Source organism: Pezoporus flaviventris, unplaced genomic scaffold, assembly GCF_033815535.1.
Source record: "Pezoporus flaviventris isolate CSIRO_AGI_PZ_B2104156 unplaced genomic scaffold, CSIRO_AGI_Pfla_v1 ptg000036l, whole genome shotgun sequence".
NCBI lineage: Eukaryota > Metazoa > Chordata > Aves > Psittaciformes > Psittacidae > Pezoporus > Pezoporus flaviventris.
In genome coordinates this window covers 2,465,462-2,490,888 of record NW_026892584.1, presented here as the reverse complement: position 1 = coordinate 2,490,888, position 25,427 = coordinate 2,465,462, and the positions used below count along the sequence as shown (strand labels likewise).

General features: G+C 40.8%; 1 protein-coding gene across 3 annotated transcripts in view; it reads left to right on the top strand.

Moving 5' to 3' along the window:
* LDLRAD3 (low density lipoprotein receptor class A domain containing 3) overlaps positions 1-25,427 on the top strand; it is an 84,185-nt gene that overhangs the window by 39,602 nt on the left and 19,156 nt on the right. The gene's annotated exons all lie outside the window — the stretch shown is intronic.

Sequence of the window (25,427 nt, the reverse complement as noted above, 5' to 3'; positions counted from 1 at the left end):
CATGGGCACAGACATATTCCATTAGCCCAGGTTCCAAGCTCTGTCCAGCCTGGCCTTGAGCACTGCGAAGGATGGGGCATGAGCTAGGGAAATAAGGAACATCAGGCCAAAGGGGTAAAAGTTGAAAGATTCTAAATCTGCCCCCTTTTTAAATCAATAAAGGTTTGATATATCCAAATAATTGGAGACAGATTATTTTATAGGTTAGAAATAATCATATTTTATTTGCAGAGTTCTTTCTGTGGTTTAAAGCCAATTTTGTGCATATGTTTGTGTCCACTTTTAAGTATCTCCATTTTAAGAATCTCAGTGCAATGTCTCTTTTTTTTTTTTCTTTCCTTTTTAACTTATAGTAGCAGTCTACATGTGGTGCTCCTCCATTTGTTTTCTGTAACTTAATACTACAGTATGTTATAAAACATGAACCATATATAAATGATTTGAGGTTAGCAAACGATTAGGCAGCCTCAGAAGATTAATGTGGGTGCTAGGGTTTCTTGTTTGGTTTCTTTTTCTGTTTTTTGCTCCTTTGGCTTCTGAAGCTTAGAGCAGCAGTGTTCTTTTCAAAGGTTGGGATGAGTGCTTCCTCTGCAGATTAGTTGCCTGGCTTGCCTCCAGTTTGATTGTTGTCATGACAGTCTGCTTTTGGAAGTGACTGTCAAGCTCATGAGAAGAAAAGAGCTGGATTTCATGGAGTTGTTACTTCTGTCTTTATGTTTGGTCCTTCTGGAAAGTCAGATTAATAAGAGGGTTAAGCAAAGTAATTCTGATTCTAAACCCAGGAAAGAAAGAGCCCCCAAGAAGAAAGAAGGAACTCTCTCATTAGGACTAGAACTTTTTGAGCTGGTTTATTTTGGGGGGGGGGGGGGGGGGGGTTGGGGTTTTTGGTTGCTTGTTTTTTTGGGGGTTGGGTTTTTTTTTTGGTGTTTTGTGTTTGTTTTGTTTTGTTTTTGTTGTTTTTTTTTTTATTATTAGTATTAAAAGAGTCCAAGTACAGAGTTGGGAGTAAGGAGCTCTCAAAAGGAATTGCTGGTTGTGAGGAGTGTGTGTGATTGCGTTTGGTGGCTTTAGAGCCTCCCTGAACTGCCATTTCACCATCTGTAAGTGGATGAGTCTTATGTACCTGTCTTTCACAGCAAGGATTAAACAGTATAACATGCTCTGCTTCCCATCAGAATGTAAATGACAATTCCCTCTGGTTTTTGCAACTATGGGTATGTCTGTCCTGGCTGCCAAACACAACAACTGCTTTGTGTTAATAGGGATTTAGAGACTGCTGTGGACAGTCTTTCATTTCTTATAATTCTTTATACAGCAGATCTAATTACTGTAATTACAGTGTGTTTTGTGTTAACACAGTACCCAAGGTCATTAGCTAGAACTCAAGTGTTCTGGGTACTTGGGGACAGAGCAAAGCAAATCTGTAGGGTATTATGAAAGCAAGATAGAGGGTTTTCTTCCCACTAGATGTGTTGCCATGTTCAGTGTAATAGAGTGTAGTCTGACATACAAGATAGAAAAATAGCACAAGGGTAATCTAAAAATGTGTTGATTTAGACATCACTGAGCTTCTGAACCACTGTATGATAGTGTCATTATCGCTATTTAACAGATGGAGAAGAGGGGGCATAGATCAACTAAACAAAATGCTCCCAGAGAATGACATCCTGGTTGGTAGGAGCAGAGCTTCATCTGTGCCTGTCTGCTTCAGGGGGATGTTGTGAGAGTTAATCAATGTTTGCAAACTGTTTTGAGATACTATAATAACATGTGGAATAGAAGTGTGAATTATTAATTGGTACTTTGCTCTCCTGCTCTTGGGTATACTGACAAGCTGTTTAAATTAACACCTTTTCCTACTCCTCCATGATCTTCAAAGGCCTCCTTTATTCTACTGTTGTACGCTCCAGTAGCATATCTGTTTGGGTTGTGTCAGATATTCCTCCATGCATAAAGATCCTTTCAGTCAAGAAGGGTCACTCTGCAGGCTAGGAAAACAGGAATGTGACCTTCGGGGAAAATGTATTGACCTGGCTTTAACGCGGAACAGCTTAAAATGTGCCATCCTTCCTGAATAACAGTTCTGCAAACAAACTGCAATTTGAGATGAGCCTGAAGTTGTGGGTTTATAAAGATTAACTTCAGTTGTACTTAGGGGTGGAATCACTGGGGAGACGGGGGATGGAATGGGGGGAGGGGAAAATTGTGGCCCCAGGATTTAGTTGTGAAAGTGGGAGAAGATCAAGTTTTTGAGAATGTGTTCCCACCCTGCTTTCTCCTTACCACTTATAACTAAGTGTTGTACACCTTGCAGAAGCTTTGTATGTTGTGAGAAAAGCATCATTTTAAAAACTAGAACCATGAAAATTTAGCAGCAACTCAAATAATTCTCTAATTCCCAACAGTAATTACTCATAGCTCTCGCCCCTGCAATGGTAAACTTCAGAGACGTTCCTTTAATCCCACCCCAGCTACACAATGGTTACCTCCAGTTTCCGGCATTGTAATAGTACAGTCTTTGTGTGGAATATAGTGTATTCATCTAAGTATGCACCTGAGTTTTAGGATTGGATAGAGGGTATAACTGCTTGGATTATCCACTTGAGTTGCATATATGAATTGAGCTTTCGAGGGGGTTATTCCAGTTTAAACAACACTTGATTGGAAATTTCTGCTCCGGTTCTATACTTAATGGATTTTAATCCAGGGAAATTCCTTTCTCCCACATACTGGATATTTTATTTAAAACTCCTTTTCATGGCCCTTTTGTTCTAAGTTTGCTAAATACCTTTATCAGCTTTAACCACATTGCCTAGAAAAGGGGGCTTACTGCTGGAACCAGGTGATCTTTAAGGTCCCTTCCACCTGCAAGCATTTTATGATTCTATGAAAACCTTAAAAGGGTGTTTGTAGATCTGAGAGATGTCCAGCCTCTTCACATGATCTGCCTGAAGCTAAAAGCAATTATCAGCAGGTGATGACTTGGGTAGTGTAAAAATCAGTTTTATGACCTAGGTCAAATATTAGACAAGGTCACTAGGGGCTCACCATGTTTGTCAACACCTTTAACAGTGGGGAAAAAGGGGAAAAAAAAACAGTCTGGCAGTAATTGCCTTGCCCTGAAAGCAGTTCATTGAAGGCAGTAATAACAACATGGAAGTAACTTTGTGTCTTCAGCTCATATTATGTCTGTTCTGTAGATAGGTGTACTTCTGGATGCTGGTGGTAGCCTTCCTGCAAGGTGCAGCTTACTCTCATGATGGAGGTGCTGTTCTTAATGGGAGTGACTTATTGGACTCTTGCTGTAATCCTTTTTTTTTTTAATACGTATTTTTAGGTAATTCCAAACTCAGTATGTGCACGTAGTAACAGCTACTTTCAGTCAGTGGCTGATAAGGGAAGCTGGAAATTGAAGCTGTAAATGGGATAGGTTTTTTTTTCTCACCTGTGCAGAAATGAAATATGAGCTCTTAACAGTTGTGTCCAGATATTTTTATCTTCACTTCATGACATTTATGTCAAATTAACAGTTCTAGATAAGGGTGATGACATGAGTGTGCAGTTTCTTTGCCTGTGCTTCAGAACTTCGAAACTAGGTGATAAAATGTCATGCTAGAGGAACACAGGTGTAAAATAAAGGACATTCTTTCTCCCCTTGTTCTTGAGGCTAATTAAATTCTCTCAAACTGTCATTAGTAAAAGAATTCCTTTCAAATACATTTTCCAAAAGTTTTTAACAGCATGTAGGTGTTTGAAATACACTATATACTTTGGCATGTCATGCTGTGTCCAGGCTACTGAATTGCATTAACTTTTCGTAGATATCAGTTTCATTTAATTAATTGTTCAGAAGCTTTCTCCTGCTGGATTGCAGGTGCCAGCCCCCAGTCTTTTTGCTGTCAATGGAGGGAATTCAAATAAAAGGCACAAATAATCATAGAATCATATAATGGTTTGGTTTGGAAGGGACCTTAAAGCTCATTCAGTTCCAACCCTCTGCCGTGGGCAAGGACACCTTCCACTAGACCAGGTTACTGAAAGCTCCGTTCATTAAATCTGCCTTCTGACAGTCCACAGCCATCCCTCCTTGTCCTGTCACTACATGCCCTAGTCAGAAGTCCCTCTCCAGATTTCCTGTACCCCCTTTAGGTATTGGATCCAAGCACCTTGTATAAAAGTGTCTCTATCCAGATGTTGTAGCAGCTTAATACACAATCAATGCTGTAATTCACCTAAAGGAGCACATTTTCAGTGGAGGCAGTTCCCTAGAGCAGGGTCACCAAAGGTCTGTTGAAAAGTTTTACTGACATCTGCTCAAGAAGAATAAATGCAGTGACTCCAGGTCAGCCAGATGTCTCTGTAGCTAGTAACTGTGATGATGAAATGCACTTGGCTCATGTCAATGGGGAGGAGAGCAGCTAGAAATGCAGAACTGAGATATAGGCAACCCCATGTGTGTGGGACCTCAATAGGCATGGGCAGTTTTGTCTGTTAGTTTGAGAAATCCTTGCTTGGAGTAATTCTGTTTTTTCTCAGTTGTTCCACTGTGCTGGCATTGCTACAGTTTTACTCAGCCTTACAGAAAATATGATTCTGTATCATCTTACAGGAGAAATAGTGGTATGGAAAACTGAATTTTGGAGGATGGTGGGATGTGTCACAACAGGTGGTATTTACATTAAAGTGAGTATACCAGCCTCCCTGGTTTTTCATGCTCGCTCCTGCCAAATGCTAGTCCCAGCCAGGTCAGCGAGAGCATTAGCTTTCTGCAGCTGAAGCAAATGGCAGTTGTTTCCTTATTGAAGGTCATGCTTCAGTGGCCGTACCAATATGCTGTATTTACAGCAGAGAGTGAATTGCTTTAGGGTGATTTTTAATACCTGAGCAAGACACCAGCCAGGGTTCCTAAGAGAACCCTGACAAGAAACCTGGAGAGGGGCTTTTGACAAGGGCATGTAGTGACAAGACAAGGGGGAATGAATGGCTTTGAATTGACAGAGGAGAGAATTACATGAGATCTTAGGAAGAAGCTCTTCTCTGTGAGGGTGGTGAGGCACTGGCAGAGGTTGCCAGGAGAAAGTCTCCTTCCAGACTTTGGATTAAGCTGAGATTCATCTTCAGCCAAGCATTTCTGTACCTGTAAATCTGTGAAGGATGAGGCTGTTGAATTCTAGCTTTCACTTCTTTGCTGCTCTTGCATTAAAACTTGTGTCCCAGAGTCTGATCAAGCCTCCTTGGAAGGCTGGGCACCACAGTGGATTTTCTTCCGCCTGCAGAAAATAGTGGTGAGACACATCATGCCAGTCTGTGGTGTGTGCTGTTCCCTGAGCTTGCCAAGCTAACTCATCCTCCTATCTGACATTACAAGATTCTGTACTAATTTTCTATAAAAGATCATACTAAAAATCCATATTTATGAAGGGTGCTAAAAATGTAAAGCAATTATATGGTTTTCAATTACATAAACATCAACATGCAATGGAAATTATATGCCAAAAATAATTAATTTTCTGTTTATTTTTATTATAGAGTCTATGCAAACAGTAAAACCTGGAGAACAAGCAGGGGGAGGAGTGCAGAGGGTACAGTGAAATAAAGTGCTTTTAGAATCTTCAAATTCAGTTGTCAAAGTAGGTATTGGCTGTTAAAGGAAGTAGCAGCCTGGTTGAGTGGGAAGCATTGTGTGCAGATGTCCTGTTCCTATCTATGTCCTGTTAAGTAGTGTTTCCACTAACATGTCCAAAGGTTGGGACAATGAGAGTAACTTTTCATGAGTCCTGAGCACAGAGGTAGCAGCAGTCAGAGCTTGCTGTTCATTTACCTGCTGTTGGCATGGTAAATGAACTTTGGCATTTTGGGTTAACATCGGCTGTATACCTGATTTTTATTTTAGAGATGACAAATACAAAACTTGTAACTTCTGAGAGCTTTATAAGAGTTTTCTCAGGGTTGCCCAGAGAAACTGTGGCTGCCCCATCCCTGGCAGTGTTCAAGGCCAGGTTGGATGGGGCTTGGAGCAACCTGATCTAGTGGAAGGTGTCCCTGCCCATGGCAGGGAGTTACAACTGGATGAACTTTAAGATCCCTTCTAACCCAGACTACTCCGTGATTCTAAGTTTTTAAACTCATCTGAAGAAAATAGATATCATTAATCATTTCTGAATGTTATCTGTCACCTGAAGTGCACCAGCAAGTCACTGTGGGTTCTGGGCACTGGTACTGAAATAAATCCTTCAAGGCTTCAAAGCAGAAGCTTTCAAGTCTTTATTTATTCTAATATCATTATTGCATCACCATAAATACAGTGACTACCAATTAGTTGTTAAGTGGAAGCAATTTTGAGGAATTTTTGCTAAGAGGTTAGGAAACTTGTTAACTGCATGAAAGCCTGTGGGAATTAAAAACTAGCTTGTTTCATTTGTTCAACTGTTTGTTCTTAAATCATCATTACCCTTTGACTCCAATATGCTGAACAGCTGGCAAACACCAATCGTGTTTTAGTGATGAGTGTTCAAGAAAATACTTTTAAGATTTCTTTAGGCAGGTTTTCCCGTGTTAAATAATGCTTGTGATTTACAGAAGACTCAGAGCTAAGAGTTTTCTTCGAAAAGGGTTTTCTGAACTAACACTTGAACTGTTTTGTCAGTTAACTTTGGAGACCATGGTGGCTGGAGCCTTGCTGGCTGGTTTGCATGGAGGTGATTTGGACTTGGCTTGAGGGAAAGGGATCATTCTATGCAATTAAATGGAAACTCTGCAAACTATTTGACACTGATGCATGTAAGAACCCATAGCTGCAGGAATATGGTATGAGAGAGTATCCTTATGGGAAGTGACTGACTGACTTGCTGTCAAATTTATTTTCCTTTTTTCACACTCTAGAAGCAGAAAGCAGTTAAGCATGTGATTTCACAAACGCAATGCTGAGTGGGAATTTTATCTTTGCTTAGTAACTGGTATGGTTGTGATCAACCAGGAAAAGGCAGATGAGAAGATTTCATATTCTGCTCAAAAGCTAACAAATTCCAGCCTTTTTTTTTTTTTTTCCCCTGTAGTTTTTCTTGCTTTTAAAGCCAAATTTGTCTGACCAGATTGGAACAGGTATGTTGGTGATTGGTTTAATAGAGATATTCTTGAGAGATGTCCGAGACAGCAAGGTGGCTCCAGCAGGTATGATGCCAGGTTGGATGGGGCTTTGAGCAACCTGGTATAGTGGAAGGTGGAAGGTGTCCCTGTCCATGGCAGGGGGTTGGAACTGGATGAATTTTAAGGTCCCTTCCAAACTAAACCATTCTGTGATTCTTTGAAAGGACTGAAGCAGTTGTTGTGATAAAAATAAGACATGATGGCAGTGAGCAGAGCCTGGCTTTCTAATAGTTGGAGATCATCATAGGCAGGGGCTTAAGCCATGCTCCTACTTTTTTTTGTTTGTTTTGTTTGGGTTTTTGTTTTGTTTTGTGAAAGGATCACTTGGCTGTAATCTTGTCATTATCTACTGTGAGCCTGCTTGTAGAATTAGGCTGAGATGGTGGAAACCTGCTGACGCCCGATCAGTTTTGTGGTAAGTCAGCTGCCAAGGTTTACATTCCTGAGCCTAAATTCTTGCTCTTTCCATTCAGTTCATAGTACAAGTATGATCAAATCAGTGAGTGTTTGCAGAAGCCACTTCTGGTCCCTTCTTTGCTTTCCAGACTGCCTTTTCCACCACCTCTTGATAGATAAATCCCAAAGAGCTGATGATTACTTGGCAGCCATGTGAGATCAGATTCTATTCATGACTGATAATTGCAAGAAAATATTCAGAGAGTACCTTCTTGGCCAAGCTGGATGTAATTCAAGACTCTGTGTGAAGGACTGCTGGCTGGAGATGCTTAAGGACATGTGTAGAAGTGGTATCATGAGCTTGTATATGGCAGAGAGATCATAGCACGGTACCTTTGCAAGCTCAGGTCTGAGGTGGAAACCAAGTGAAATGGAAAAACACTGTGAAATGAGTTAGCCCTTGACTAATGAATTTTCCAGGAAGCTACAGGGCTGCTTTTGCTCTGTGCCTTTCTTGTCTGAACATCAATTATGTGGTGAGTCGTTCCAGAAATCCTAGTGCAGGTACGGAATAGAGAAAACATACTGAACCTGTTCCTGTGCTTCTTCATTTATTGTTTCACTCTCACCGTGTTTTCTACTGTCTCTTGTTAGAAAAATTTTTCAAGCAGTTTATTGATGTTTTGTTTATAAATTTAATTTGATTGGTTTGTTTTTTAATTTGATTTGTTTGTTTTTTTTTTAGTTTTTGTTGTTGTTTTTTTTAATTGCCATCTTTCCTGTAGGGTATCAGGGGCTTTTCCTCCTTTTCCTCACTGGTTTGTGTTGTTTGTTTGCTTTCTGGTTTCTTTCTCTCTTCAGTTTTTGTATCACACTCTTCATGCGTTCCGTCTCATCCCTGGCAGTGTTCAAGGCCAGGTTGGACGGGGCTTTGAGCAGCCTGGTCTAGTGGAAGGTGTCCCTGCCTGTGGCAGGGAGGTTGGAGCTGGATGAGCTTTAAGGTCACTTCCAACCCAAACCGTTCTGTGGTTCTCTGTTTGGTTTTGGCTTTTCTGGAGATATCAAACAAAAGGAGCTATACGTTAAGCCACATACAGATGTTAATCCACAACCTACAGTTAAAATACTACTAAGTTTTATTCCCTGTTCAGGTAAATCTTTCCTACTCAATCATTGTTTCATATTTTATTGTCACCCTGGAAGGGCATGAGGTGATTTACACTTAAAACACAAACCTCAAAAACCCCCTATATGGGAGAAATCATACATCTCCCTGACTGGATATACATTTCGTTTTGTTCTACCCAGCTCTATGAGGTACCACATCTCTGTCCTCTCCAATACAAGTGCCAGACAGTGGGCCTCTATGGGAGCATTGCCAGTTGGCAATACAGTATACATAGTAAATGTGTGTTTTACAGAATCACAGACTGGTTTGGTTTGGAAGGGACCTTAAAGCTCATCTAATTCCAACCCCCGTGCCATGAGCATGGACACCTTCCACTAGATCAGGTTGCTCCAAGCTCTGTCCAAGCTGGCCTTGAACACTGCCAGGGATGGGGCAGCCACAAAATCCACAAAGCTATTAGTGTTGATGAAAATACTTCTTGATTATAATTTCATAAGAGTTTTAATATTAAAATTTTAATGGTGTACACAAGTCACAATCAGGTGTGAAAAGGAGTCGACTTCTGCTCCAGTTGTGCTGAAGCTGTTAGAGTAGGAATTTTCTTCCTGCCTGTTTTACCACATGATCTATACTGCTTATATTTTATGGCCTTGATTTATAACGTTTGTTAGGAGTTTCTCGGACATGGCAGCAAATGTGGCATTGTGGCAGTGGATGTGCAGAGCAGGAGCTGCACTAGTAAACCAGCCCACTCATGTATATTAAGGAAGAGGAGGGAGAGGAAGCCCTTAGCAGCTGGTTTGAGTGCAGGCTGCTGCCAGCAGTTGTTGAGAAGTATTCCTCAGTGACACCCGGGAATAGTGCTTTGGAGTAAAATCTCCCTGGGTTTTTGATGCTTTTCAACTACAAGTCTTTGTCATTTGCAAAGGGTGGAGCTGTTCTCACAGTGCTTTTCCCCAGGGTTTTCGGCTGTGGGAGCTGACTGAGGAGAAAGGGGAGGGAGAACAAGAAAATAATTGGGCTTTTTCAACTCCTTCCTTTCTCAGGGCTACAGTACTGCCTCTCCAAAACTGTTACATTAATGCCTGATGGCAGTTGCTTCTGGCATTGCAATTACAACATACTCTGTCTCCTCCTGATAGTTAGAATCGTAGAATCGCAGACTGGTTTGTGTTGGGACGGACCTTAAAGCTCATCTAGTTCCAGCCCCTGCCATGGGCAGGGACACCTTCCACTAGACCAGGTTGCTCCAAGCCCTGTCCAGCCTGGCCTGAATCAAACCTTTACCTTTCTTTTTCTCTTTTGCATACAGAACAAACTCTCTGGTTCTTTATTTTCCTAAATAGAGGAGTGGACTTCTCTCAGCTGTTGAGGGTGATGGCTGATGTTTAGATTAGAGAGCTCTGCCCTGCACTGGGCTGCTTCTGCTCCTTCTGTGAACTGTATAGTGAATGTGCCCCCTGCATTTAATGAACATGGCATCCCATCTGCATTTTTTTATGAAGATCTCATGGACCAGTTGCTGAGTCTTTTTAAATAATTCTCTTGGAAGAACGTTCTGCTTTGCTTGAGGTAGGATTTACGTAGTGCTGAGCTTGTCTTCTGGCTTGTTCCTTTTTCAGTGGTTACATCAAGCTGAATTCAGGCCATTCTGTCATTAGGAACTTCTTAAACTACTGCTTTATGCCTTCACCTTTAGATGTCGACCTTTCTGTTGACGTTTTCTGTGTGGTTCAACCTGTCCTGATCTTCTGTCCTCTGTGTTCTATCTGTTGTGGGTTTCTATTCCCCCCAAGTCTTGCATGTTTACATAGGTGCTTCATTTCAGAGGAATACAGGAGGGATGCAGATGTTATGACTTCATTTTTTATATTATTTATTTTACTGTTTGGGCTTTTTTGATCTCTGGAATTCAAAATGATCAAATAAGAATTCTCTTTCATTTTTCTTGGCACTAGTTTCTCTCTCCATGGATGGAAGTGGCTGAGGTTGGTTCTCACAGAGTCAGTGACTGGTAAATCACATGAATCCATCCTCAGTCCAGCTGAATTTATTACCTATTTCTGGTTTTGCTGGATCTCAATTTTTAAACCTTTCTTCCGCTCTGCGTAGTTCACATTTAGCTGTTGCGGGTGAAAGGCAGCTGTGCCACAGCCTCAGCAAGTATTTCACAGCATCTTAGACACTTTCAAGTAGCATGAAAATTATTTCAGGAAGCAGAAGCATGTTTTTACTTGCCAGGTATTGTGTGAAATGTCCAGAAAAATGATCTGGTTAGGAGACCTTCCTTGGGAGGAGAGGAGGAGAAGAGAAAGATAACAGCTGTGTATTTTTTACTGCTTTGAAACAGCACCTCTTGCAGCTTACAATGTGCTTAAACTTGTCTGCTTACTGACTTGTTTGTTCCATTTCAAACCTGGATATAATTAACATAACTTTATAAACATGAGTGTTTAGAAAAAGGGTACGACAACTTGAGGGACCTTGTTCTTCAGGGTGTTACATGGCTTTCTCTGGAAGTTCCTTTTGCAGAGTAGTTTATGTGCAGCTTCAAAGTATTTCTCCTGCGTAAGAACAATGTTAAGTATCTTAATTAGATAGATCAGGGTGCTTTTTTTAAATATATTTTAAAGACATTTTCCATGGTGAGACTTGAAGGTGATGTTTCTACAATTCCTTTGACTAAGCCATCAGGCTGTCATATTCTCCTGAACTGTATAAGTTACCTGCTGACATTATTTTGCTTTCAGGACATCTGATCAGATGAGATGAGGATTATACAGGTAGATCCAGAAGCTAGGTTTGAAATTGTTGAGAAGTGTTGGTGCTCACTGCCATGTCTTTTACAGGAAGAGGGAAGGAGAAGCCTTGAGGGACAATGTTTATCGTAGAATCATGAAATGGTTTGGATTGGAAGGGATCTTAAAGCTTGTCCAGCTCTATACCCCTGCCACAGGCGGGGACACGTTCCACTAGACGAGGTTGCTCCAAGTCCCATCCAACCTGGCCTTGAACACTGCCAGGGATGGGGAGCCACAGCTTCTCTGGGCAACCTCTGCAAGTGCATCACCACCCTCACAGGGAAGGACTTCTTCCTAACATCTAAATCTTCCCTCTGTCACTTTAAAGCCATCCCCCCTTGAAACTCCCATCTGTTGTCATCTAAAAGTATTTACTATTACAGATTCTGATGCCACTTCTGCTCTGCCTAAGTGTGCTTTACATGAAGTGTGGGTTTGGTTCACTGAGGTAGACCTATTGCCATAGCAGGAGTCTTTAGTGCTAAAGTAGCACTTGTTCCTCCAGGTCAGAGTGAAGTTCCCACTCTACACACCATGCAGCCAGTCACTGCATCTTTTGCCATGTTGCATATAAATACACATTTTAAAAATGCTTTATGTAGGTTTCCAGAGCTCAGGTCATTCACTCAGTGTTCTGTTAAGTGCATCCTACCTCTGGTTTTTCTTTGCAAAATGGCAAAAGCGAAATTAATGAGAACAGCTTGCTCAGAAGAGGCATGTTCAGTAAGTTCAGAAGGCAAAGTGGGAGTCCTAAGAGCTTGCACAGAGAAACTGCTTTGTTCTCCATGAATGCTTAGTTCTTCTCATTTGAGTACCTTTCCTGAGGGCAGTGGGGTGCAGACTAAGGTAAATTGTAATTTGAGTCCTGTGAAAAGTGCCAAGTAATCTGCAACTCGGGTACTGAAACTTGAAATAAAGGGCTGTATTTCAGTCAGTACCATGTGTTTTAATCTGAGATGAAGCCTTGAATATTGCAGAATCTACTAGCATGCTGGTGCAGCAGTGTTATCAATAAAAGCAGGCACTTAACTTGCTGAATTCATATTTCTGCAGTTTGCAGCAGCATTTTTCTTCCCTGTCTTCCTCCCTTCACAGTGTCACAGGCATCTCTGGAAACTCATTTACCCTAATCCTGTGTTTGACTCACAAGACCCAATGAGCTAATAGCTTGAGAATAAATTGCTGTAGCAATTGCATTCATAAATATCATGAACAGCTTCCTGAAAATGGTGTTTAATTACTTGAGACAAAGCTTTCAAAACATTAAAACAGCTTAAAAATAATTACTTGGCTAAATCAATGAGGTTCTGTGAATACGTTTCATTTTTCATAACCCTCTGTTTTTTTCCCTTTTCAGAAAATGGTCAAGGAGCCTGTATTAAAAACTAATTAAATCTGCAGCACAAGACACAGAAAATTCAGAATTTAATGCTAATGGATTTTTTTTTTTTCATTTTGCAGATGATTGCTGCCCACTCACATGCACATGAGTACGCACATCGCTGGCATTTACAAAGAGCTGACTGTAAACTTTGGTATTCTTGGTTTCCAGGAGTTTATCTCACAATCACATTATGTAAATGTGTTTTGTAGTGGTTTGTTGTTTTGTTGTTTTTTTTTAAACCTGAGCAGTTTAAAGTGAGAGTAAATGTCTGTCTGGAGCACTGCATGGGATGCATCCCGCAAAAGCATGGTGGAACTGTTTGTTCTGTTGAAAGAGCCATGGTGCTTGAATTTAATTTTAAAGGCTCTAAAGCATCTTGACAGAGTAAGACAAACGCGTCTGACTGTCTAGCAGTGGTGTTTGCCAGGTGAGGCAGTGTCCCACATGGCATTGTATGCATTGCGCTGAGGCAATTGCTGCCTTTCCTAAAGAAAGGCTGGCAGAGAACGGGTGAAGAGCAGCCCCGAGGAGAAGGACTTGGGGTGTTGGGTGAGGAGAAGCTCACCATGATCTGTAAATCATACTCTGATTCTCAGTGATAAAATGTCTGTGTTTGGTGAGGCTGTGCTCCTGTTGAAAATGTGTAGAAAGGAGTATGCTTGAAGAACAAGCACTTTTAGCTATCTGTTTAAAAAACAAACACACACACACAAAATAAAACAAAAAACCAAAACAAAAAAAAAACAACCAAAAACCACAGTGTTGGATCCCAAATTTTGGCTATCACATCACAGGATATGTCTGTTGAGGGGGTGATATTTGACAAAACCTTACTACCATTGCTTCTAGAGGCCTGATGCATTTGTTGTTGGTTGCATGTCTGATTCAGTATGAGGAGAAGATCCCGTGAAGCACCCCAGGGCCTGTAGCTCTGCTGGCTGGAGGGCAGCTCTGGGGAGTTCCCATGCCAGGTAGCTCACCTACCAACGAAGTAGAAGAGAAGCCTCATTAAAGCCTAGTTTGTGGGTGGTAGTCATGTATAGGCAGGAGCTGGTGGGGACAGGTGGTGGATGTGGGAGGAATTTAGTTTTACTGGGAGAACAGTGTACTTCTGTGAAGCTGCAGTGTATGGTACATGGTGCCAAAATGACTTTTTGTGAATGTTGTCAAATGCTTTTGGAAGTAACATACACAGACTTGTCCTGTCCTTCTCTGAACACAAATCCCTACTAGCTTTTCATGGGGGGGGGGGGGGGGGGGGGGGGAAGGGGGTTGAATAGGCAGAGATGATTCAAGATCATTTTTCAAGGCACATGCATGTGGTTTTGACCTTTAAAGGTCCAGCGTCCATGAATACTGATTTCAAAGCTTGCAGTGGGGGCTATTTACCAATCTTGTCCTTTTTAAAACAAAACAATGCACCCTTAGGTGGGATTGATGCTCAGGTGGGAGGGGAAGTTCACCTGTCAAATAGAGAATTCTGTTTGGCAAAGAACTTTCCTCTGCAGGTCTGTGTTATGCCAAGAACATGGAGAATGGGGCTTCTTAGCACTACTAGACTCATAGTTTGATTGTCACAGAATATTTAATGAGTGATACATGTAGCTTGAGTGTTGTGTTTTTTAAGTTTGGAAGTCTGTTCACTTTCATGTGGCTTTAAGCTTAGAGTGAAATGCAGTAACTTGGTGCTGCGTATGCCAGCCCCCAGTCTTTTTGCTGTCAATGAAGAGAATCCAAATAAAAGGCACAGATAATCATAGTATGGTTTGTGTTGGAAGGGACCTTAAAGCTCATCCAGTTCCAACCCTCTGCCACAGGCAGGGACACCTTCCACTAGACCTGTCCAACCTGGCCTTGGACACTGCCAGGGATAGGGCAGCCACAGCTTCTTGGGGCACCCTGTGCCAGGGCCTCAGCATAGTCTTGCTGTCAGGAGAGTCTTGCTAGCTACAGCAGCAGTGTTGAGTAACACCTCCTGTCTTCTGCAGTGACCACAAATGTGTGTTCCAGGGATCAGCAGACCCAGAGCAACTTTGCTGGTGGTCATTTCATATTCCGTGATGCGGTTCATGCATATGCACCTCACCTCTGCATTTTAACATCCAAGATGGTTTTTTTTTTTCCCTCCTGGTCCGATACAGAAGTTGCTTTGAAAGGTGAGCCAGTGTTTGGAATAATAGTTCCCATATTTTTCTCCAGAGCTGCAGATATGTCTGTTTCGCCATATTTTTATGACTTGAAAATGGGCCACTTCAGTGATTCCCTGTGTAAAAATTGAGGTAGATTTTTCTCCAAATTACCCTTTAAAATTAGAAACGTCACACCATGAGTGTCAGAGTTGTGTGTAATATGCTGTGATGATAACCACCTGCCCTCTGTAATGGAGGAGTGAAATGTCTTGAGCTGTTACTGAGTAAGTCTGTGCCTGTTTCAACAGCTTCTGTGTTCCCTTAGCACAGATAAAGAAGTCAGCTCTGGGCTGCGTTGCTGCTGAGCTTTTCTGTTGTGTTACAGCCACTCCGTGGGGAATTATCAGCCTTTCATATATTTATGCCATGCCAGGGTTATGTTAGTTATATTTGTAGTTTCTGTTTTGCAATTAATGCTGTGTTTGGTTTGTGTTTAAAATTGTTAGAGCAAAGGGATGATATTCTTCTCTGGGCTACATATAGAAAGCTCTGGAAATAACATGTTTGATTTTCAATCACAAGAACTTGCCATTGCCTGTGTCACTCCAGAGGATAATGTTTTCCCTTCTGGTTCCCATTATTATAATAGATGCATTCAGAGCATTCTGTTTCTGTCCATTAACATGCAATCATGTGATTGATTCTTGTATGTGAATTAGATACTTTTTTCCAAAGGAAATATGTATTTTACATGAGTTTTCCGTTCAAAGCACTGGCTATTTGACTTGCCAAGAGGAGATGTTTCTGTATCTTGGATATTTTTATTGATCAGGATTTAGTGGGAGGCTGACTTGCCTTTCTGAATGGATCTCTTGTGTCAAGGAAAGCTGCTGACCAAGGGTATTTTTAGACATTGTTAATGATTCAGAGAATGTCCTGTCAAATAGTTTCTTTTCAGTTTTTTTTTTCTTTTCAGCATCACATCAGGTTAACGTTCAGCTTGTTGTGTCTGCATCCTTTGCCACTATGAATTCTTTGCATACTTTGGGATAAGCATCCATGCAAACCCTGTGGCTCTTGCTATTTCTGTACCTCTGTTTCTTTTGTTCCCTGATGGAAGGGGATAATACTGCCTCTGAACTACAGTAGGATTTTTAGAAGTGTAGCCAGCATCTGTAAAAATAAAGAAACCTAAAGCAACTTAAATACGAACAACCCCCTTTTTCAGCCCTGAAGAATTATATGGTATGCCCATGGATGATCAATACTGTCTTCCTTCAAACTGCCTTGTGCAAAGGTATAGGATTTATTTGAGACCATGATTCCAGAATCATTAATTCTGGGGCTGTGTACTGTTTTATCAGCCAGTACAGATTTGACCAATATTTTTGGTTTTAGCCACAACACTGGGTGTATGTCAGTTGGAGGAGGACAGATGATACCTATCAAGCTCAGTCTTCATAGTCACTTGCTTTTAATAAATTTCTTATCCTAAACTATCACTTTGTATCATGTAAAACTGAGAATACCTGGGACACATTACAGTTTGTGGCCTCAGTACTTGTTCTGGGGAGGCAGTGGTTCAGCAGAAGACACCTAGTGTAGGAAGGGTATTGAAGCCCCATGGGTAAGTAGATATTCACTGCATGCTTTGTTTACTGCTATCCTAAGCTGAAGTAGGCCTCTGCTTAAGAGAGCTGCTGCTTTTATCTTCAGAGATGCAGAGAAGGATGTTTAAACATAATTTCTTTATCTTGAATGCTCCAGTCCCTTATGGCTTCAGAATTTAATGTGGTTTGTGGTATAGGCCAATTGCTAAGTAAATGAGAGCGTCCCAGCTGTTTCTGCCCATGGTTGCATTGACAGACTCCGGAGCAGGGTGTCAGTGATAGTCTTGTGATCTTAATCTGCTGTTGTACTGATTGTAATGTTTCCTCTGTAATAGAGCCTCTTCCTAGAGCTGGAAGTATTCATGGAGCCTTAGCTTCATGAATACATCCTCCAAGGAAGGGAGAGAGCCTTCTGGAGGGAGTTTGACATTTAGTCACACATTTGACAGTGCGACACTTGCGCAATATGTGGAGGTGTTCCTTGCTGTTGAACTCCTTGATGTTAATGAGATGTTCTGCACTGTTGGCAACTGATTTGACAAGTCAAAGATGTTGTTTTTATGTTTAAAAATACTTCTCTACTATTGTATCTGGAGTATAAATATAGGGACAATCTGTCTATAGGCTTCCTGGCATACTTTAATTGTCACCAGAGATCATAAAAGTACAGATCAAAGAAAGCATCTTTGCCACTTGGGCCATCCTAATCAAAGAACTGAGAGATTGAAGTTCCTTGAACATCTGTGATTCTACTCTATGGCTTGCAGCAAGATTTTGTCTCTATTTTTTTCCCCCCAACTTTTAAGATAGTCATGCTTCCTCATCTTCCAAGGATGTAGTTGGAGATTATATCAATCATTTGTTGATTGATTACTTAATCGTAGAATCACAGAATAGTTTAGTTTGGTTTGAAGGGACCTTAAAGCCTTAGTTATTTTTTACATCATACATCTAAAAGTAAGTTGTTCTGGTTTTTAAAAGACAGGAATCATTTATGTCATTTTAGGCTTGACAGAGTAGCTGTAACTTCAGGTGATTAAAAAGGAAAACCTCAGAACAAAAAAACAGAACACAGCGCCACATCAGCAAAGCAAAGCTCTGTTGCAAGCAGTCAGTTTTATGGTGACAGAGGCCAAATCTCCATGTCAGGGTGTTTGGGTAAGGTTGTTTGCATCTTAATGTGATACTTAGAACTTGCAGTAGGTTACCTACTTGCTGAAAGATTGTCTCCCTGTCTGCTTTTAGCAGGGTGTTTTGTATGACCTGCGAAAGCTGCAAAGTACAAAATTGCTATCTAAACAGAGCAAAGCTTCTGAGAAATGAAAAGTATATATATTTTTTTTCCTAAGTGAGTGGGGTAATAGTTTGGATTGAGATATGAATGGGTTTGGGCAGTTTGATTCAAATTTGGCTTCTCCTAGTAGGTGACTTCCCTGGGAAAGGGGTGCTTGTGTTTGTGGGATTTCCCTAAAGAAATCAAAATTTCACTGGGTAAAATGCCACCAAAACTGCTGTTTGACCTCTGCACTGGTGAAATGTGTGTCTGTCTGTCTGTCTGTGGGAAATGCTTGTACCACTCAATTTGAAGTGCAGCAAAAAACCTTAATTGCCCTTCTGATCAATACAATCCTATTCTATCCTCTTTGTTTGTTTTATCTCTTGTTAATCCTGTTAAGAGTGAGAAGACAGTTAAATACAGAAGGCCCATTTAATCTCTGAATTCCTGGAAGTGAATAGTTTAGAGTTGTATGGAAAAAAAAAGAAAAACAGGTCAAAAGGATATTTCCAAAATAAGCATTTACATTCTGATCTCAAAATACTCACTTTCACTTTGAAGTCTCTGTATCAAATGTTGTATTTCATATTTATACATTTTAATTTGAAATCAGTCCAGCAATTCATAAATATAAATACCAGAATATCAGAGCGTAATTAAGTCATTTGCTATGCAAGTAAATAATGATGAAGGGAATCGTAGAAGCACAGACTGGTTTGGGTTGGAAGGGACAAAGCTCATCCAGTTCCAACCCCCTGCCACGAGCAGGGACACCTTCTACTAGACCAGGCTGCTCCAAACCCCATCCAGCCTGGCCTTGAAAATTTTATCAGTTGTCTCTTATTCACTGTATTGGGGAGGTTTGTTTTTTTGGCTTACACAGGTAAGAAATTTATCAGTTTGTCTCTTGTGAGGATAAAGGGCTTAGATGGCTTTTTCCTAGTCTTGGAATGACTTCTCATTACTTCTAGCATGTCTAGGTAATCTGCTTCCAATTAAGGCTTTCTGATTTATTAATATTTTTTTTTATTAAGCCTGGTGTGTATTAGGCAGATTTTAGTTCTTTGAAAGACTGCCTTTATTAATCAAATCCAGTACCCATCAAGAAGAGAAAAATGCCTTTTTGCTAAAACAATGCAATTAAGGAGTGTTTCCACAGTGTTATTTGTCAAGACCTAAATTTACACACATTCAGAGCAGCTTTTCTGGGAAGTCAGTGATACAGAGGGGGTTTTTTAGCTGTAAATCACTGATGAAGTCCAAAACAGGAAGTAAATGTAGCACAGAGAAGACATTACTTTTTTTCATTTGGTAAAACAGCTTTTTTGTTCCTACGGGGCAGGGAAGATTTTCACTGTTGTTAATTAACAGCAGGGGAAGCATCTGGTTCTCTACAGAGGGTTTTTACTTGGACAGTAATTTCTTTGTTAGCATCTTCATAATGATTGTGTTCACACGGTTTGTGTGAATGCAGACCAGCCTGTACTTCCCTAAAGTTGCAATGTACAAGCCCTTGGAGTTTGGGGGGGATGATGTAAATGCTGTGGAAGTACTAGGAGTAAGAGACTCATTGCTCTTTGATTTTGTGATGATCCAAAGGTTGCATGTGTATAAAGATGCTCCTGTGCCCCCTCAACTCAAAAAAGGACAGTTCTTATTTGTTATTTTTTTTTTCTGTGTCCCATCCCTGGCAATGTTCAAGGCCAGGTTGGACAGGGCTTTGAGCAAGCTGGTCTGGTGGAAGGTGTCCCTACCCATGGCAGGGTGTTGGAACTGGATGGACTTTAAGGTCCCTTCTAAACCAAACCGTTCTAGAATTCATTCTATGATTCTATGATGCTATGTGAGGTGAAAACACCATTACCTTATGAGTATGATTTTCTAAATAGGAAACACCAAGTGAAAGGACTAGAGGCTGAACCACTCACTAAAATTTATAGTAGCTAGTAAACAGTAAAGCGGCCATTTATTACTGCGTTTCTTAATGGTGGACACACTTTCAAATGAATATGCTTTGCCAAAATGTATAGCTCTGTAATACCAACTGATGTGTAATTGCTCCAATTACTCTGTGGAGTAATCAACTCTGAGGAGGAAAACGGGTGCTGATGGTGACAGCGGGTTTGACTTTCCCTGGTTTGGTGCTGGTGGATGCTCTCCTGAGCTCCTCTAGGTAGCGGGGTCTTAGAATTACCATTTGGTTAAAAAAGAGGTATATTATTTTTTACCAAGAGTAGTCTTTGACTTGCATAAACTAGATTTGCTTCATGTCCATAGAGGTGTTGGGGGGACAGAAAGAGGAACACTGCAAGAAAAAAAAAATATTTAAAATTTCATGATTGTCAGATCTTGAGTCCTTTTCTTTCTAAGCAGATCTGCAGTACATGTCATTACCCACTGATTTTCATTTTCTTTTAACCCGATTAGAAGAAACACATATTCTAGCAGTCCCTGTGATGGAGGGGAAATGTACTAAGAGAAAGGATGTTGACGTTACCCCTCATGCAATCAGGCCAGGCAAATTTTACATATAGTGTAGAAAAAAAACTGGTTGAATCTCTTCCTTATTTCCAAGTATTGGGCATTGCAAAATGGAGCCCAGAGGTAAAGGAAATTGGAGTTTTGTAGGCTTGCATGTGAAGACATGGCCAGTAATGGATTGCTACTGGCGTGGTAAGTTAAATTCAGCTATACCTATATATACTTCATCTTAAATATTCAGTTGACAGCTCTTGCATCACATCATCTCAGCTGCAGGGAACGAGACTGTTTCCCTTCCATCATTTAGATTAATTTTGTCGAAGGATATCTGTTCTCATCCCATTGTCCTAACCAGAAGCTATTAGCTAACCTATGGTTTACAAGATACACATTAAGATGGAGGCTGTCTTACTTCAATGGCACTGCATGTTAATAAGCTTAGATTTGCATCAGTCTGAAAAATTAAATATCTCTGTCATTTCAAGCTTCAGCAAGTGCTTGAAGTTCAGTGCTAATATTGGAGGATGGAACCGTTACCAAGTACTGATCAGGGTGACAGTATTTGTTGTGAGAACTTGTCAACCAGTCTTGAGATTTCTTTTGTTGTTGTTTTAAAAATAAAAAAGGAAAAAGAATGCCTAAGTATTTTAAATTGCTTTCTACATGTTACTGAGATGAACTCTCCAAGACTGGTTGCCCTAGGGGAATCGATATTAGGATCATCAAAATGTTAAGGACCTGATGGCAGTATAGCATGCTCCATTTGAAATGGGTAGTAAGTTATCTGATATTGGAGTAATTACTCTGGTGTAAATGAGATTGAAATCAATATCAGATTAGTGGCTAATTGGAGGCCTCTGACTGGTGTGGGTATGTCTTCAGGGGCTGGAGAGAAATTCCCATCACCAGTTCTGCTGGGCAAACTCTTTCTTCATTCTTTCCCACATTTGCTGCCATGCTTTTCTTCCATGCCTGAATTTGCAAGCTTTCATTAATCTAGAGCTTTGTATAGCACAATTGAAGAGCTCTCCTTGGAGGACAGTATTTCAGAATTGTCTGCTAGGAAAGATAAACCTGTGAAACCAGATGGAGAAAATTTATATTTATTAAGAAGTAGATGTTACAAACCTCAAATCTTCCTGCCTAACGTTGGTGCAATTGGCGTATAGTCTTCCTGCTCTTTGTCAAGTCCCAATTCTGTCTGATTTTCTCACAGGCTTGCCGTATTGTTCTGTGTTCTTGTATTCAGGTTGCAGTACAGCTGGCTGACAGATGAGGGGGAATTGCATTTGTTTTGCTTTGAGCAAACTGTATTAATTAAAATACCTCCCACCAGGCTTGCAGTTTGCTCTAAGTAGCACATATCATTAGCTTTTAAAAACCAACAGCATCATAAACTTAATATTATTTTAGCTTAAATGCTCTATAATTTAAGATGCACAGTATAACCCTGAGGCAGAACAGCAAAGCTGGATGCATAACCCTGGATGTCCCACAGAGTAATGTGGGGTTTTTGTAGATTGAAAAGAGCCTATATTAATTAGAAGGGGGAGAAATTATTTTTTGTTTTAATCAGCAAAGCAGGTTAATTGTTTGACCAGAGCAATCAAACATGGAAATAAACACAGTCTTGACAGGTATGTTCTTATTTTATATATATGTGCATCTGTTCCTGGAGAATAGGGTGCTTGGCATGTTTTCATCTTGCCAAAATGCTTTTTGTAATGAATAGCAGGCTATGGACAAGTTGTGGCTTGGAAAGTGTAGCTCTGTATCTTTGGTTTCCTTCTTTTCAGCCAGGGTCAGAATATTCTTCTAGGCGGGTAAAAGCATTTGCTGGCATCTTTTTTAAGACATTTTAACGACTGGGACTGTCTCAGAGTTAAACCCGGAGCATGAGAAACTTTGGATCCAATAGGAAGAAACAAATAGATCACTCTGTGAAGCAGGAAGGGGTGAAAGGAGAGTTCCAAGGCACCGGTTTGCTGTAAGATACAAGAACAAACATATAGTGTGTGTTTTAGTAGGAAGTGTCATTAGTTACAGGAGAAAGTCAGAACCTTGGACTATTCCTATGCAATTCAGTCTGGGTTAGGGTTTATTGGAGTGACCTCTTGAACTGTTAAAAATGCACCGTAAACAATGCAAGAATGAACGGGAGCTTTCCTCTGCTGGAAAAGACGAATTTGCACATAGTGTTTAAAATGTTTAGCACACACCAGAAGCCTCAGTGCAGAGTGTATTGCCATGGTAAATGCTTATGCGTTGTGGCATGCATTCACTGAGTATAAGTAAATAGAACAGATGAAATTGGTCTCTTGGGCTTTAGATTAAGGGAAATTTCTCTTATTTAAGACAGTATTGGCCTTGGGTCATTCACTGTAGTATATTTTTTTTCATGCAGCACATTATTAAAAATGCAGTGCAGTATAAAGGATCATTAAGGATGTGCATTTCATTAAATGAATGCCTTATATCCAGTTATCAGTGAAAGTAGTAAGCGAATGAATAATTAGAGTTTCAGCAAAGAAACCATGCCAAAGACCAAGTCAGAAAGAAAGCTTGTTGCTCATCTGTCACCTATCATTTAGAACTACACTGATAATAATGGTGAAGACAACAGAATGAGAAGGATGCATGTTTGGAAGATCTGTGCCATTGAGGTGTGGCGAAAGTAGTTGGTCAAAAAGGTAGACCTAGATCTAGGTCTAGACATAGACGTATCTAGATATGCAGCTGAAATGTTCTGTCGCTGCTTCCATTTGGGCAGGGCAAAGTAGTTTGGCTTTAGTTTCACACCTGTATCTGATTGGTATGCTCTCAGCAGAAGGTCATTACCAAAGGCTGCCAAGGTGGAGAACTTGAATGCACAACCAGGATTAAGTCCCAGCAGAAATATCATTTGTATGCACTGAGCTCAGAAAGACCCAGGGTAAGCTGGTTTTCCTTTTCATCCACTAAAATAGGTAAACTTTGTCCAAGGGTATGGAACACTTTGCTGCTCTCATCCTAAGAGAGCCTTTAACTGCACAGCTTCAGGCTGTTTGGGTGAGAGCATTCTTTTCCTTCTGTTTTTTGTTGTTTGTTTTGTGTTTTGTGGGGTTATTTTTGTGTGTGTGGTGGTTTGTTTTGGTTTTTGGTTTGTGTGTTTGTTTGGTTTTGGGTTTGTTTTTCAGGAGAGGATTTGAGAACCCTTGGGTTAGCAAGAGGGTGAAAGAGGAAGGATACTGCAAAAATTGCATGGCAGGAGGCAGCTCTTTATTTCATTTTCCTTCTTAAGTATGGCTTACATATTTATATGTTGCATCAAGTAAAAAAGCATGAGCAGTCCTTGAACAAGAGATTGGAATTGCCATCTCTGGTCTCTAATTGCTGGGCCATGACCTGCAGCGTAGGGAGGTTCAGTAACTTTGGGGAGGTAAAAGAACATAGATTTGAACTCCTTTGACTAGGTAAGATCATACAACCTGTATTTCCTGTGCTGTCAGATGCTAGAGAAGGAGAAGAGAATAATACTGGTTTTGTGTTAAATATCACAAAATGTCTGTTATGGAATTAGCATGCAATGAAAAACATGCATAATATTTTGTACAATGAGTGTCAAGTTTGGGGTCTTTGTAAGATACAGCACTGAAAATAGGGTTTGGAGCACAGAAATGGTCATGGCTTTCTCCTTCATCTCTACAGGTCCTATTACTTCAATACTGGTTTAATTATTTTCTTGGGTATGGTTTCTTGCTACTCATCCTTAAAGCAGCATGGTTTCATTCCCAAGAGCAGAAAACCTTTCCTTTACTGAAATTTGGCAAGTCACTTTCAAAAGGATGCAGTTTTCCTCAGTCTGAAAACCTGATTTATTGGTTAATCCCCACAGAGGATATAGAAAGTGTCATATGTTATATGTTCTATGAGGTGTTTTTTTTTGTCTAGACAGAGTATTAGAGTAAGGTTAGAAAGATACTCAGGAACATCTGCAATTTTTAAATGTAATAGGACCTATTACTAAGTAACTTCTCAGCTGCCAGTTGCTTTATGCTGAATACTTACGGTTTTTGAATAAATTCACATGCCTGCACTTGCTTTCTGCTAAACAGCTTTGGCCTGTGCTTGGATCCAGTCTTATTCAAGTTGTTTATCAATGACCTGGATGAAGGGATGGAGTGTACCCTCAGCCAGTTTGCTGATGATACGAATCTGTGGAGAGTGGCTGATAACCCCTGAAGGCTGTGCTGCCATTCAGCAGGACCTTGATAGGCTGGAGAACTGGGTGGAGAGAAACCTGATGAGGTTAAGCAAGGGCAAGTGTAGGCTGCTGCACCTGGGAAAGAAGAACCCCAAGCACCAGCACAGGCTGGGGGCTGACCTACTGGAGAGCAGTTCAGCTGAGAAGAACCTGGGAGTACTGGTAGAGAAGGCTCTGGGGACACCTTAGAGCAGCTTCCAGTACCTAAAGGGGCCAACAAGAAATCTGGAGAGGGGCTTTTGACAAGGGCCTGTAGTGACAGGACAAGGGAGAATGGCTTTGAACTGGCAGATGGGAGATTTAGATTAGACATTGGGCAGAAGTTCTTCCCTGTGAGGGTGGTGAGGCCCTGGCACAGGTTGCCCAGAGAAGCTGTGGGTCCTCCATCCCTGGGAGTGTTCAAGGCCAGGTTGGATGGGGCTTGGAGCAACCTCCTCTAGTGAAGGAAGTAGGTGAGCTTTAAAGTCCCTTCCAACCCATACCATTCTATGATTCCGTGATAAAAGACTCTCCTCTCTTCCAGTCATTTTCACTTGCACTTTTAGCTCAAACTTGTTTCCTCTTTCCCTTTATTTGTGCTGCCCATCATCCCCTATGAGAGCTCTGTTTTGCTTGAAGTCTCTTGACCACTGCCTTCTGTACCAAGGTGACTGAGTGAAATGGTAAGAATAGTGAGTTAGAAGATAAAAATGTCACTCAGACCTGAAGTTGTTTAGGGACTTCTGCCATGAGTTTAACTGTCACTGAGCTAACAAAGTTAGGGCTGAACAGGCCGTTTCTATAGAACCATAGAATGGTTAGGGTTTGAAAGGACCTGAAAGGTCATCTGGTT